The sequence below is a fragment of the Ambystoma mexicanum genome, chromosome 2q, assembly GCF_040938575.1.
Source record: "Ambystoma mexicanum isolate Mex_15411 chromosome 2q, UKY_AmexF1_1, whole genome shotgun sequence".
Lineage (NCBI taxonomy): Eukaryota > Metazoa > Chordata > Amphibia > Caudata > Ambystomatidae > Ambystoma > Ambystoma mexicanum.
The window spans coordinates 960,335,834-960,348,351 of record NC_090924.1 but is presented as its reverse complement, the minus strand read 5'-3'; positions in this window follow the sequence as shown (position 1 = coordinate 960,348,351).

Sequence of the window (12,518 nt, the reverse complement as noted above, 5' to 3'; positions counted from 1 at the left end):
AGAGAAAACAGGGATGAGTTTTAAACACAGGCAAATTACTTTAATGTGGTTTGCAAGGAAGTTAAAAGGTGCTAAAATTGCTTTTAATTCCCTCTAGAGGTTCAGGGTGAGTGAGAGCTGCAGAATTGACAGGTGACAGTTGTGCAGCTTTAAAAATGACAGATGACACGATTTCTAGGAGGCAGTTCTACTTAGGTTAAATTAGTTTGGATTAGATTATTTTAACTAAGAGATTGGTTCTGCACAGTTCTGCTAGGTACTCACAATATAAATTTGAACTAGGCCTCGTCACGGATCTGGTCAACACGTCCGGCTGCGGTTCTGTCTGCTCGGCAGGTCAATCAGGCACCGGTTCTGCTCACAGCGATCTGGGTCAGCTCTGCTCTGCTGGTCTAGCCTCTCTAGATTCTGGATGTAACACTGCTTTCTGAGTACTGCTACAGGTTCTTGCAAATATTCTCGGCAAAACTTCAAACAGCTCACCCGGCTGTTGAATAGTTTGGTTAGTTTTGAGGCCTGCTGAAGAGGATTCAGCTGGTGGATTCAGGCCTCTCTTCTACAAATTCTGGAGTTAATTTCTGCTACAGGTTCTGGAGATTGATGGATTTGAAGTCTGGATCTCTGGATGTGAAGTCGTCGGTCAGCATGCTCCGCAGCAAATGGAATTGAATCCTCTACCTGTCCCAGCAGTCTCTTTTTATGTGTTTTGAAAAGTGGGTGTGTGCTTTGGTCATAACTAAACCTGCCCCTCTCACTTATGATTGGCCAATTCCTCCTCTCTCCCTTGATTGGGGGAAGGAAATGTGAGTCAGAGTGATGCTGTAGGTTTTATGGTCAGAGGAACCTCCCGTTGTCAGATTGCACACAAACCTATTTCTGACCCAAATACATATTTATCTATGTACCATTTTTATAATATTATAGGTCCAGTTAACATATTTTCTGTAGCACCAAACCATCCGATCCCTGTCTTTGTACGATGTTGTGTCCACTGATGACAGAATTCTCCCCTTTTCATCCAGATAACGACCTCTAAACCTTTCCAGATTTTACACAAATGTGCACCAGGGATATGGGTTACAGATGATAAAGTGTCAGATTTTTAACATGCATACATTTGGAGTGAGACCCTATTTTCCGATAGCAACCCCCCAGAATACACCACAGGGTCCTAACGCCTCTTAAAATGTTCACAGAAAAATCACAAAAATAATGATATTACTTATATAATTCTGACAAGTCCGCACTATGAGTTATCTATCTTTTTAAAATTATGCTCTGGTCAAAAAGGGGTGTGGCTTCCCACTTCACAGGGTGGAATAACTGGTTTATCCACTTCCCCCAAGCCAGCTTGTTCACAGAGGCACAGCTGCCCCCCAGTTTCTCCCAAGAGGAAGCTTTTTTACGACGCCCCCAATATAACATTTGCCTGAGTCCAGGACAGGCCTTTGTTCAACTCCCTGTAGTCCCCAGCTGCTCCACCCCTAATCTAATCCTAGAGGTGACAACTCCTTTTGGCAAGGGGAAGAGTGGCTGAGCAGGTTTCAACTCCTGTCGGGGGTAGTTGTCAGGCAGAATCCAGTTTCATTAAGCCAGGTTTCAGCTAAATGTCACTTTTTGTTCCCAGTTTAAATCACTTACAATTTTTACATATACATTAAATAATTACTTCCTTCAAGTCATTTCAGAATATAGTTTTACATTGTATCCACCTCTTAGCAAGTCTTTCCTTGGTCTGGTTTTGTTTCATTTGTTCAGTTTTACACAAAAGTCTGGTGGTTTTAAAACGCCGGCTTTCTGATAGTGGTGAGTACTGGTAATGCAACCATTTTTGGGATTAAGAAAATGAATTCCCCACAGTTCTGAGTTGCTTTTTTTGGCAATCAGCATTGCCATTCCCAATGGTTTCAGGCTACTGTGTGTGTAGCCCAATGGTGGTTTTAGGCAGTGCCCTCCTGTGCTCACAACATAGGCAAAAATGGGTGGCAGCCTATTCTTCATGTTTTCCCTGTGCACTCTCTGGGGAGTTCTGGCCATCATGATGTTTTCCATGCCAGTACAGCACAGTTTTATGGTAGGGCTTGTATGCATGGGTATAAACATCCCACACAGGAGACAGACACGGGGCATGAGCGAGGAGTGGGGGGAACAGGAGACAGACACGGGGCATGAGCAGGGGGTGGGGGGAACAACAGACACGGGGCATGAGCGGGGGGTGGGGAGAACAGGAGACAGACATGGGGCATGAGCGGGGGGTGGGAGGAACAGGAGACAGACATGGGGCCTGAGCGGGGGTGGGGGGAACAGGAGACAGACACGGGGCATGAGCGGGGGGTGGGGGGCAACAAGAGAGAGACACGGGGCATGAGCAGGTGGGGGGAACAGGAGACAGACACGGGGCATGAGCGGGTGGGGGGAACAGGAGACAGACACGGTGCATGTACGGGGGTGAGGAGAACAGGAGACAGACACGGGGCATGAGCGGGGGTGTGGGGGGCAAAAGGAGACAGACACGGCACATGAGGGGAACAGGAGACAGACACGGGGCATGAGCGGGGGAACAGAAGACAGACACGGGGCATGAGAGGGGGGTGGAGGGAAGGGGAGAGAGACACACTGGGCATGAGCAGGGGGTGGGGGGAGAGAGAGACACACAGGGCATGAGCGGGGGGTGGGCGGGAGGGGGAGAGACACACAGGGCTTGAGCGGGGGGTGGGCGGGAGGGGGAGAGACACACGGGGCATGAGCGGGGGGGTGGGTGGGAGTGGTTAGAGACACACGGGGCATGAGCAGGGGGTGGCCGGGAGGGGGAGAGACACACGGGGCAATCAGCAGGGGGTGGGGGGATGGGGGAGAGACACACTGGGCATGAGCGGGGGGTTGGCGGGAGGGGGAGAGACACACGGGCCATGAGCGGGGGGTGGGCGGGAGGGAGAGAGACACACGGGGCATGAGCGGGGGTGGGGAGGAGGGAGAGAGACACACGGGGCATGAGCGGGGGGTGGGGGGAGGGAGAGAGACACATGGGGCATGAGCGGGGGGTGGGTGGGAGGGAGAGAGACACAGGGCATGAGCGGGGGGTGGGCGGGAGGGGGAGCGACACACAAGGCATGAGCGGGGGGTGGGCGGGAGGGGGAGAGACACATGGGGCATGAGCGGGGGGTGGGCGGGAGGGAGAGAGACACATGGGGCGTGAGCGGGAGGGGGAGAGACACGGGGCATGAGCGGGAGGTGGGCGGGAGGGGGAGAGACACACGGGGCAGGAGCGGGAGGAGGAGAGACACACGGGGCGGGGTGGGGGGGAGGGAGAGAGACACACGAGGCATGAGAAGGTGGTGGGGGGAAGGGGAGAGACACGGGGCATGAGCGGGGGCGGGGGGAGGGAGAGAGACACATGGGGCATGAGTGGGGGGTGGGCGGTAGGGGGAGAGACACACGGGGCATGAGTGGGGGTGGGTGGGAGGGGGAGAGACACACGGGGCATGAGCTGGGGTGGGCGGGAGGGGGAAAGACACACGGGGCATGAGCGCCGGGTGAGCGGGAGGGGGAAAGACACACGGGGCATGAGCGGGGGTGGGCGGGAGGGGGAAAGACACATGCGGCAAGAGCGGGGGTGGGCGGGAGGGGGAGAGACACATGGGGCATGAGCGGGGGTGGGGGGAACAACAGAGACAGACACGGGGCATGAGTGGGGGTTGGGGGGCAACAGGAGACAGACACGGGGCATGAGCGGAGGGGTGGGGGGCAACAGGAGACAGACACAGGGCATGAGCGGGGGGTGGGGGGCAACAGGAGACAGACACGGGGCATGAGCAGGGGGTGGGGGGGCAACAGGAGACAGACACGGGGCATGAGCGGGGGTGGGGGGAACCGGAGACAGACACGGAGCATGAGCGGGGGTGGGGAGAACAGGAGACAGACACGGGGCATGAGCAGGGTGTGGGGGGCAACAGGAGACAGACACGGGGCATGAGCGGGGGTGGGGGGCAACAGGAGAGACACGGGGCATGAGCGGGTGTGGGGGAACAGGAGACAGACAAGGGGCATGAGCGAGGGGTGGGGGAACAGGAGACAGGCATGGGGCATGAGCGGGGGGTGGGGGACCAACAGACAAGGGGCATGAGCGGGGGTGGGGAGAACAGACACGGGCCTTGAGCCGGGGGGTGGGGGGCAACAGGAGACAGACACGGGGCATGAGCGGGGGGTGGTAGGAACAGGAGACAGACACGGGGCATGAGGGGGGTGGGGAGAACAGGAGACAGACACGCGGCTTGAGCGGGGGGGTGGGGGCAACAAGAGAGACACACGGGGCATGAGCGGGGGTGGGGTGGAGGGAGAGAGACACACAGGGCATGAGCGGGGGGTGGGGGGAAGGGGAGAGAGACACACAGGGCATGAGCGGGGGGTGGGGGAGGGAGAGAGACACACGGGGCATGAGCGGGGGGTGGGGGAGGGAGAGAGACACACGTGTCATGAGCGGGGGGTGGGCGGAAGGGGGAGAGACACACGAGGCATGAGCGGGGGTGGGTGGGAGGGGGAGAGACACACAGGGCATGAGCGAGGGGTGGGCGGGAGGGGGAGAGACACGGGGCATGAGCGCGGGGTGGGCGGGAGGGGGAGAGACACACGGGGCATGAGCGGGGGTGGGCGGGATGGGGGAGAGACACACGGGGCAGGGGCGGGGGGAGGTAGAGAGACACACGGAGCAGGAGCAGGGGTGGGGGGAGGGAGAGAGACACACGAGACATGAGCGGGGGGTGGGGGAAGGGGAGAGACACGGGGCATGAGCAGGGGTGGGGGGGAGAGAGACACACGGGGCATGAGCGGGGGTGGGGGGAAGGGGAGAGACACACGGGGCATGAGCGGCGGGTTGGCGGGAGGGGGAGAGACACACAGGGCATGAGCGGGGGTGGGCGGGAGGGGGAGAGACACACGGGGCAAGAGCGGGGGTGGGCGGGAGGGGGAGAGACACACGGGGCATGAGAGGGGCTGTGGGGGAGGGAGAGAGACACACGAGGCATGAGCGGGGGGTGGGGGGAAGGGGAGAGACACAAGGGGCATGAGCAGGGGAGGAGGGGAGGGAGAGAGACACACGGGGCATGAGCAGGGGTGGGGGGAGGGAGAGAGACACACGAGGTATGAGCGGGGGGTGGGGGAAGGGGAGAGACACGGGGCATGAGCAGGGGTGCGGGGGAGAGAGACACACAGGGCATGAGCGGGGGTGGGGGGAAGGGGAGAGACACACGGGGCATGAGCGGCGGGTGGGCGGGAGGGGGAGAGACACACAGGGCATGAGTGGGGATGGGCGGGAGGGGGAGAGACACACGGGGCAAGAGCGGGGGAGGGTTGGAGGGGGAGAGACACACGGGGCATGAGAGGGGGTGGGGGGGAGGGAGAGAGACACACGAGGCATGAGCGGGGGGTGGGGGGAAGGGGAGAGACACACGGGGCATGAGCAGGGTAGGAGGGGAGGGAGAGAGACACACGGGGCATGAGCAGGTGTGGGGGGAGGGAGAGAGACACACGGGGCATGAGCGGGGGTGGGCGGGTGGGGGAGAGACGCACAGGGCATGGGTGGGGGTGGGGGGAGGGGGAGAGACACACGGGGCATGAGTGGGGGGTGGGCGGGAGGGGGAGAGACACACAGGGCATGAGTGGGGGGTGGGCGGGAGGGGGAGAGACATACGGGGCCTGAACGTGGGGTGGGCGGGAGGGGGAGAGACACACGGGGCATGAGCGGGGGTGGGGGGAGGGAGAGAGACACAAGGGGCATGAGCGGGGGTGGGGGGGAGGGAGAGAGACACACAGGGAATGAGTCGGGGGTGGGGGGAAGGGTGGAGAGACACACGGGGCATGATCGGGGGCTGGGGGTGGGAGAGAGACACACGGGGCATGAGCGGGGGGTGGGAGGGAGGGAGAGAGACACACAGGGCATGAGCGGGGGGTGGGCAGGAGGGGGAGAGACACATGGGTCATGAGCGGGGTGTGGGCGGGAGGAGGAGAGACACACGGGGCATGAGTGGGGGGTGGGGAGAACAGGAGACAGACACGGGGCATGAGCGGGGGGTGGGGAGAACAGGAGACAGACATGGGGCATGAGCGGGGGATGAGGGAGAACAGGAGACAGATACGGGGCATGAGCGGGGATGGGGAGAACAGGAGACAGACACGGGGCAAGAGCGGGGGAATGGGGGGCAACAGGAGACAGACACGGGCATGAGCGGGGGGGCGGAGGGGTACAAGAGACAGACATGGGGCATGGGTGGGGACAACAGGAGACAGACACGGGGCATGAGCGGGAAGTGGGGGGAACATGAGATAGACACGGGGCATGAGCGGGGGGTAGGGGGAACTGAAGACAGACACGGGGCATGAGGGGGGGTGGGGGGAAACAGGACAGAGACACGGGGCATGAGCGGGGGTTGGGGGGTACAGGAGACAGACACAGGGCATGAGCAGGGGGTGGGAGGCAACAGGAGGGAGACACAGGGCTTCAGTGGGGGGGTGGGGGGTACAGGAGACAGACACGGGGCATGAGCAGGGGGTGGGGGGCAACAGGAGACAGACACAGGGCATGAGCGGGGTGGCAACAGGAGAGAGACACGGGGCATGAGGGGGGGTGGGGGTGTACAGGAGACAGACACGGGGCATGAGCTGGGGGTGGGGGGCAACAGGAGAGAGACACGGGGCATGAGGGGGGGTGGGGGGAACAGGAGACAGACACGGGGCATGAGCGGGGGGTGGGGGAACAGGAGACAGACACGGGGCATGAGTGGGGGGCAACAGGAGAGAGACACGGGGCGTGAGCGGGGGGTGGGGAGCAACAGGAGACAGACACGGGGCATGAGCGGGGGGTGGGGGGCAACAGGAGACAGACACGGGGCATGAGCGAGAGGTGGGGGGAACAGGAGACAGACACGGAGCATGAATGAGCGGGGGGTGGGGAGAACAGGAGACAGACACGGGGCATGAGCGGGGGGTGGGGGGCAACAGGAGACATCCACGGGGCATGAGCGGGGGGTGGGGGGCAACAGGAGAGACACAGGGCATGAGTGGGGGTGGGGGGAACAGGAGACAGACACGGGACATGAGCGCGGGGTGGGGAGAAAAGGAGACAGACAGGGGGCATGAGCGGGGGGTGCGGGGCAACAAGAGAGAGACACAGGGCCTGAGCGGGTGGGGGGAACAGGAGACAGACACGGGACATGAGCGGGTGGGGGGAACAGGAGACAGACACAGGGCATGAGCGGGGGGGTGGGGGGCAACAGGAGATAGACACGGGGCATGAGCGGGGGTTGGTGGGAACAGGAGACAGACACGGGGCATGAGCAGGGGGTGGGGGGAACAACAGACACGGGGCATGAGCGGGGGGTGGGGAGAACAGGAGACAGACATGGGGCATGAGCGGGGGGTGGGGGGCAACAGGAGACAGACACGGCACATAAGGGGAACAGGAGACAGATACAGGGCATGAGCGGGGGGTGAGGAGAACAGGAGACAGACACGGGGCATGAGCGGGGGAACAGAAGACAGACACGGGGCATGAGCTGGGGGTGGGGGAAGGGGAGAGAGACACACGGGGCATGAGCAGGGGGTGGGGGGAGGGAGAGAGACACACGGGGCATGAGCGGGGGGTGGGGGGAGGGAGAGAGACACAGGGGGCATGAGCGGGGGGTGGGCGGGAGGGGGAGAGACACACAGGGCATGGGCGGGGGTGGGGGGAGGGAGAGAGACACACGGGGCATGAGTGGGGGCTGGGCGGGAGGGGAAGAGACACACAGGGCATGAGCGGGGGGTGGGCGGGAGGGGGAGAGACACACGGGGCCTGAACGTGGGGTGGCCAGGAGGGGGAGAGACACACGGGGCATGAGCGGGGGTGGGGGGAGGGAGAGAGACACACGGGGCATGAGCAGGGGTGGGGGGGAGAAAGGGAGAGAGACACACAGGGCATGAGCAGGGGGTGGGGGAAGGGGAGAGAGACACACGGGGCATGAGTGGGGGGTGGGAGGGATTTAGAGAGACACACGGGGCATGAGCGGGGGGTGGGCGGGAGGGGGAGAGACACACGGGGCATGAGCGGGGGGTGGGGAGAACAGGAGACAGACACCGGGCATGAGCGGGGGAGTGGGGAGAACAGGAGACAGATACGGGGCATGAGCGGGGATGGGGAGAACAGAAGACAGACACGGGGCATGAGTGGGGGAGTGGGGAGAACAGGAGACAGACACGGGGCATGAGCAGGGGGTGGGGGGCAACAGGAGAGAGACACGGGGCATGAGCGGGTGGGGGAACAGGAGACAGACACGGGGCATGAGCGGTGGGGCAACAGGAGAGAGACACGGGGCATGAGCGGGGGGTGGGGGAGTACAGGAGACAGACACGGGGCATGAGCGGGGGTGGGGGGGTACAGGAGACAGACACGGGGCATGAGCGGGGGGTGGGGCGCAACAGGAGAGAGACACGGGGCATGAGCGGGTGGTGGGGGGAACAGGAGACAGACACGGGGCATGAGCGGGGGGTGGGGGGAACAGGAGACAGACACGGGGCATGAGTGGGGGGGCAACAGGAGAGAGACACGGGGCATGAGCGGGGTGTGGGGAGAACAGGAGACAGACACGGGGCATGAGCAGGGGGGGGCAACAGGAGACAGACACGGGGCATGAGCGGGGGGTGGGGGGCAACAGGAGACAGACACGGGGCATGAGCGGGAGGTGGGGGGAACAGGAGACAGACACAGAGCATGAGCGGGGGTGGGGAGAACAGGAGACATCCACAGGGCATGAGTGGGGGTTGGGGGGCAACAGCAGAGACACGGGGCATGAGCGGGGGGTGGGGGGAACAGGTGTAAGCGATATTCAATCAACACTACAGCCAAGTCAATGCCTAGTCTGGGATGCTGAGAAAAACCCTTATTAATGTATTTTTATGTCTAGTTCAGTACTCTGGATGACCACCCTTGTATAAAACCCCCCTCTTAGAATCCCCCTGACCCCACTGAGCCAAGAAGTATGTTTGTTTTGCAAATTAAAAGGTTTATTTGAGAATTTAAACAATATAGATATATCACACTTTATAATAAATTAATATCTGATAGTACACTTAGACATATGATGTTGATCAACGATGGGTAATCTGGCACTAGCACACTTCTTTACAATCAATGAGGAGTTAGTATAGGATGGATAAAGTAGCAAAAATACTTTTATGGTTTCAAGGGAAAAGCAATGAGGAATAAAATGCAGTATAGAAATAACTTGTTATGATTTTAGCAAAAGGTAATATGATCACTTTTTCTTGACAATTCACTCCCCCCCCTATGCAATGTAAGAAATGGAAGGAGAGCACATAGTCTTCAAGAATCCCAACAAATCACACTTTATAATGCAATACACAGTTCCAGTTCCCCCAGCAAGCTTAGAGAAAACAGGGATGAGATTTAAACACAGGCGAATTACTTTAATGTGGTTTGCAAGGAAGTTAAAAGGTGCTAAAATTGCTTTTAATTCCCTCTAGAGGTTCAGGGTGAGTGAGAGATGCTTGTTGGTATTAGTTCAGGCTCACTTTAGCAATGCTCTTTGAGTTATTACCAGGTTGCAAACAGATTTTTAACAAAGGAAAGAATGGAGCTGCTATTTTGACAAGTGGAGAAATTGAGCCAAAATCGCAAATCACGGTAAATTTCGCGAGTGCGTGAATCGCGATTGCAGTAAAAGTATAAGGAGTAGGAAGTCCGTTCTAGGCTTGTTGGAAAGCTTAGATTTCGTTCCTAGCCCAAACGGTTCTAGAGATACGGACAATTTAATAACGGTAGATTTTCGGATTTAAAGTAAAACTCAAATTGACAGGTGACAGCTTGCAGCTGCAGAATTGACAGGTGACAGTTGTGCAGCTTTAAAAATGACTGATGACACGATTTCTAGGAGGCAGTTCTACTTAGGTTAAATTAGTTTGGATTAGATTATTTTAACTAAGAGATTGGTTCTGCACAGTTCTGCTAGGTACTCACAATATAAATTAGAACTAGGCCTCGTCACGGATCTGGTCAACACGTCCGGCTGTAGTTCTGACTGCTCGGCGGGTCAATCAGGCACCGGTTCTGCTCACAGCGATCTGGGTCAGCTCTGCTCTGCTGGTCTAGCCTCTCTGGATTCTGGATGTAACACTGCTTTCTGGGTACTGCTACAGGTTCTTGCAAAAATTCTCGGCAAAACTTCAAACAGCTCGCCCGGCTGTTGAATAGTTTGGTTAGTTTTGAGGCCTGCTGAAGAGGATTCAGCTGGAGGATTCAGGCCTCTCTGCTTCAAATTCTGGAGTTAATTTCTGCTACAGGTTCTGGAGATTGATGGATTTGAAGTCTGGATCTCTGGATGTGAAGTCGTCAGTCAGCATGCTCCGCAGCAAATGGAATTGAATCCTCTACCTGTCCCAGCAGTCTCTTTTTATGTGTTTTGAAAAGTGGGTGTGTGCGTTGGTCATAACTAAACCTGCCCCTCTCACTTATCATTGGCCAATTCCTCCTCTCTCCCTTGATTGGGGGAAGGAAATGTGAGTCAGAGTGATGCTGTAGGTTTTATGATCAGAGGAACCTCCCCTTGTCAGATTGCACACAAATCTATTTTTGACCCAAATACATATTTATCTATGTAGCATTTTTATAATATTATAGGTCCAGTTAACATATTTTCTGTAGCACCAAACCATCCGATCCCTGTCTTTGTACGATTTCGTGTCCACTTATGATAGAATTATCCCCTTTTCATCCAGATAACGACTTCTAAACCTTTCCAGATTTTACACAAATGTGCACCAGGGATATGGGTTACAGATGATTAAGTGTCAGATTTTTAACATGCATACATTTGGAGTGAGACCCTATTTTCCGCTAGCAACCCCCCAGAATACACCACAGGGTCCTAACGCCTCTTAAAATGTTAACAGAAAAATCACAAAAATAATGATATTACTTATATAATTCTGACAAGTCCGCACTATGAGTTATCTATCTTTTTAAAATTATGCTCTGGTCAAAAAGGGGTGTGGCTTCCCACATCACAGGGTGGAATAACTGGTTTATCCACTTCCCCCAAGCCAGCTTGTTCACAGAGGCACAGCTGCCCCCCAGTTTCTCCCAAGAGGAAGCTATTTTACGACGCCCCCAATATAACATTTGCCCGAGTCCAGGACAGGCCTTTGTTCAACTCCCAGTAGTCCCCAGCTGCTCCACCCCTAATCTAATCAGAGAGGTGACAACTCCTTTTGGCAAGGGGGAGAGTGGCTGAGCAGGTTTCAACTCCTGTCGGGGGTAGTTGTCAGGCAGAATCCAGTTTCATTAAGCCAGGTTTCAGCTAAATGTCACTTTTTGTTCCCAGTTTAAATCACTTACAATTTTTACATATACATTAAATAATTACTTCCTTCAAGTCATTTCAGAATATAGTTTTACATTGTATCCACCTCTTAGCAAGTCTTTCCTTGGTCTGGTTTTGTTTCATTTGTTCAGTTTTACACAAAAGTCTGGTGGTTTTAAAACGCCGGCTTTCTGATAGTGGTGAGTACTGGTAATGCAACCATTTTTGGGATTAAGAAAATGAATTCCCCACAGTTCTGAGTTGCTTTTTTTGGCAATCAGCATTGCCATTCCCAATGGTTTCAGGCTACTGTGTGTGTAGCCCAATGGTGGTTTTAGGCAGTGCCCTCCTGTGCTCACAACATAGGCAAAAATGGGTGGCAGCCTATTCTTCATGTTTTCCCTGTGCACTCTCTGGGGAGTTCTGGCCATCATGATGTTTTCCATGGCAGTACTGCACAGTTTGATGGTAGGGCTTGTATGCATGGGTATAAACATCCCACAAGCCCCCCCTCTTGCGATGGCCATTCTGTCCTTTCGCTGATGGAACTCGCAAGATCGCCTCCTCTTCTTCCAATTCCATGGATGGCACAGTTCAGCATCTTTTCCTCCCTCCATTCGATCAATCAGTTCTCCTTGCTGGTCCTGATGGGAGGATTGGGCGGTACCCCGGGCCCCTCGGGTCTCTGCTCCCGGTCCCTGGTCGTCCTCCTTGGTCAGTCTCCATGGTTTCATGTCTCCTAGGATGATAAAGCAAAGCGGCAATACCTATTCGTAGACATTTCTTCAGCACTATTAATGGTGTGGCGAACATATACATTTTATGAATCAGAAGGTATGAACATATACATTTTCTTTTTTAAATTAGGAGACAAGATCATATATATATACAAGGATCACAGAATTTTATATGCTATATGTGGAATATTTTAGGGTTGGAACTGAATTACTCTGGAGCGGCCCCCTCTGGGATTCCAGTGGATTCCTCCAGTTGTTGCAGAGTGTGCCTGGGATGGCAACACTTTAGCTGATTTATATGTACCCACTTGTCTTCCCCTTCCGCCAGACTGCCTTTGGGGATGCAGATTTTATAGGCAACAGGGTAGATCTTGTCTATAATTTCCAACGGTCCCTTCCATGTAGGCAAGAATTTTCGCTGTTTGGCCTGGTT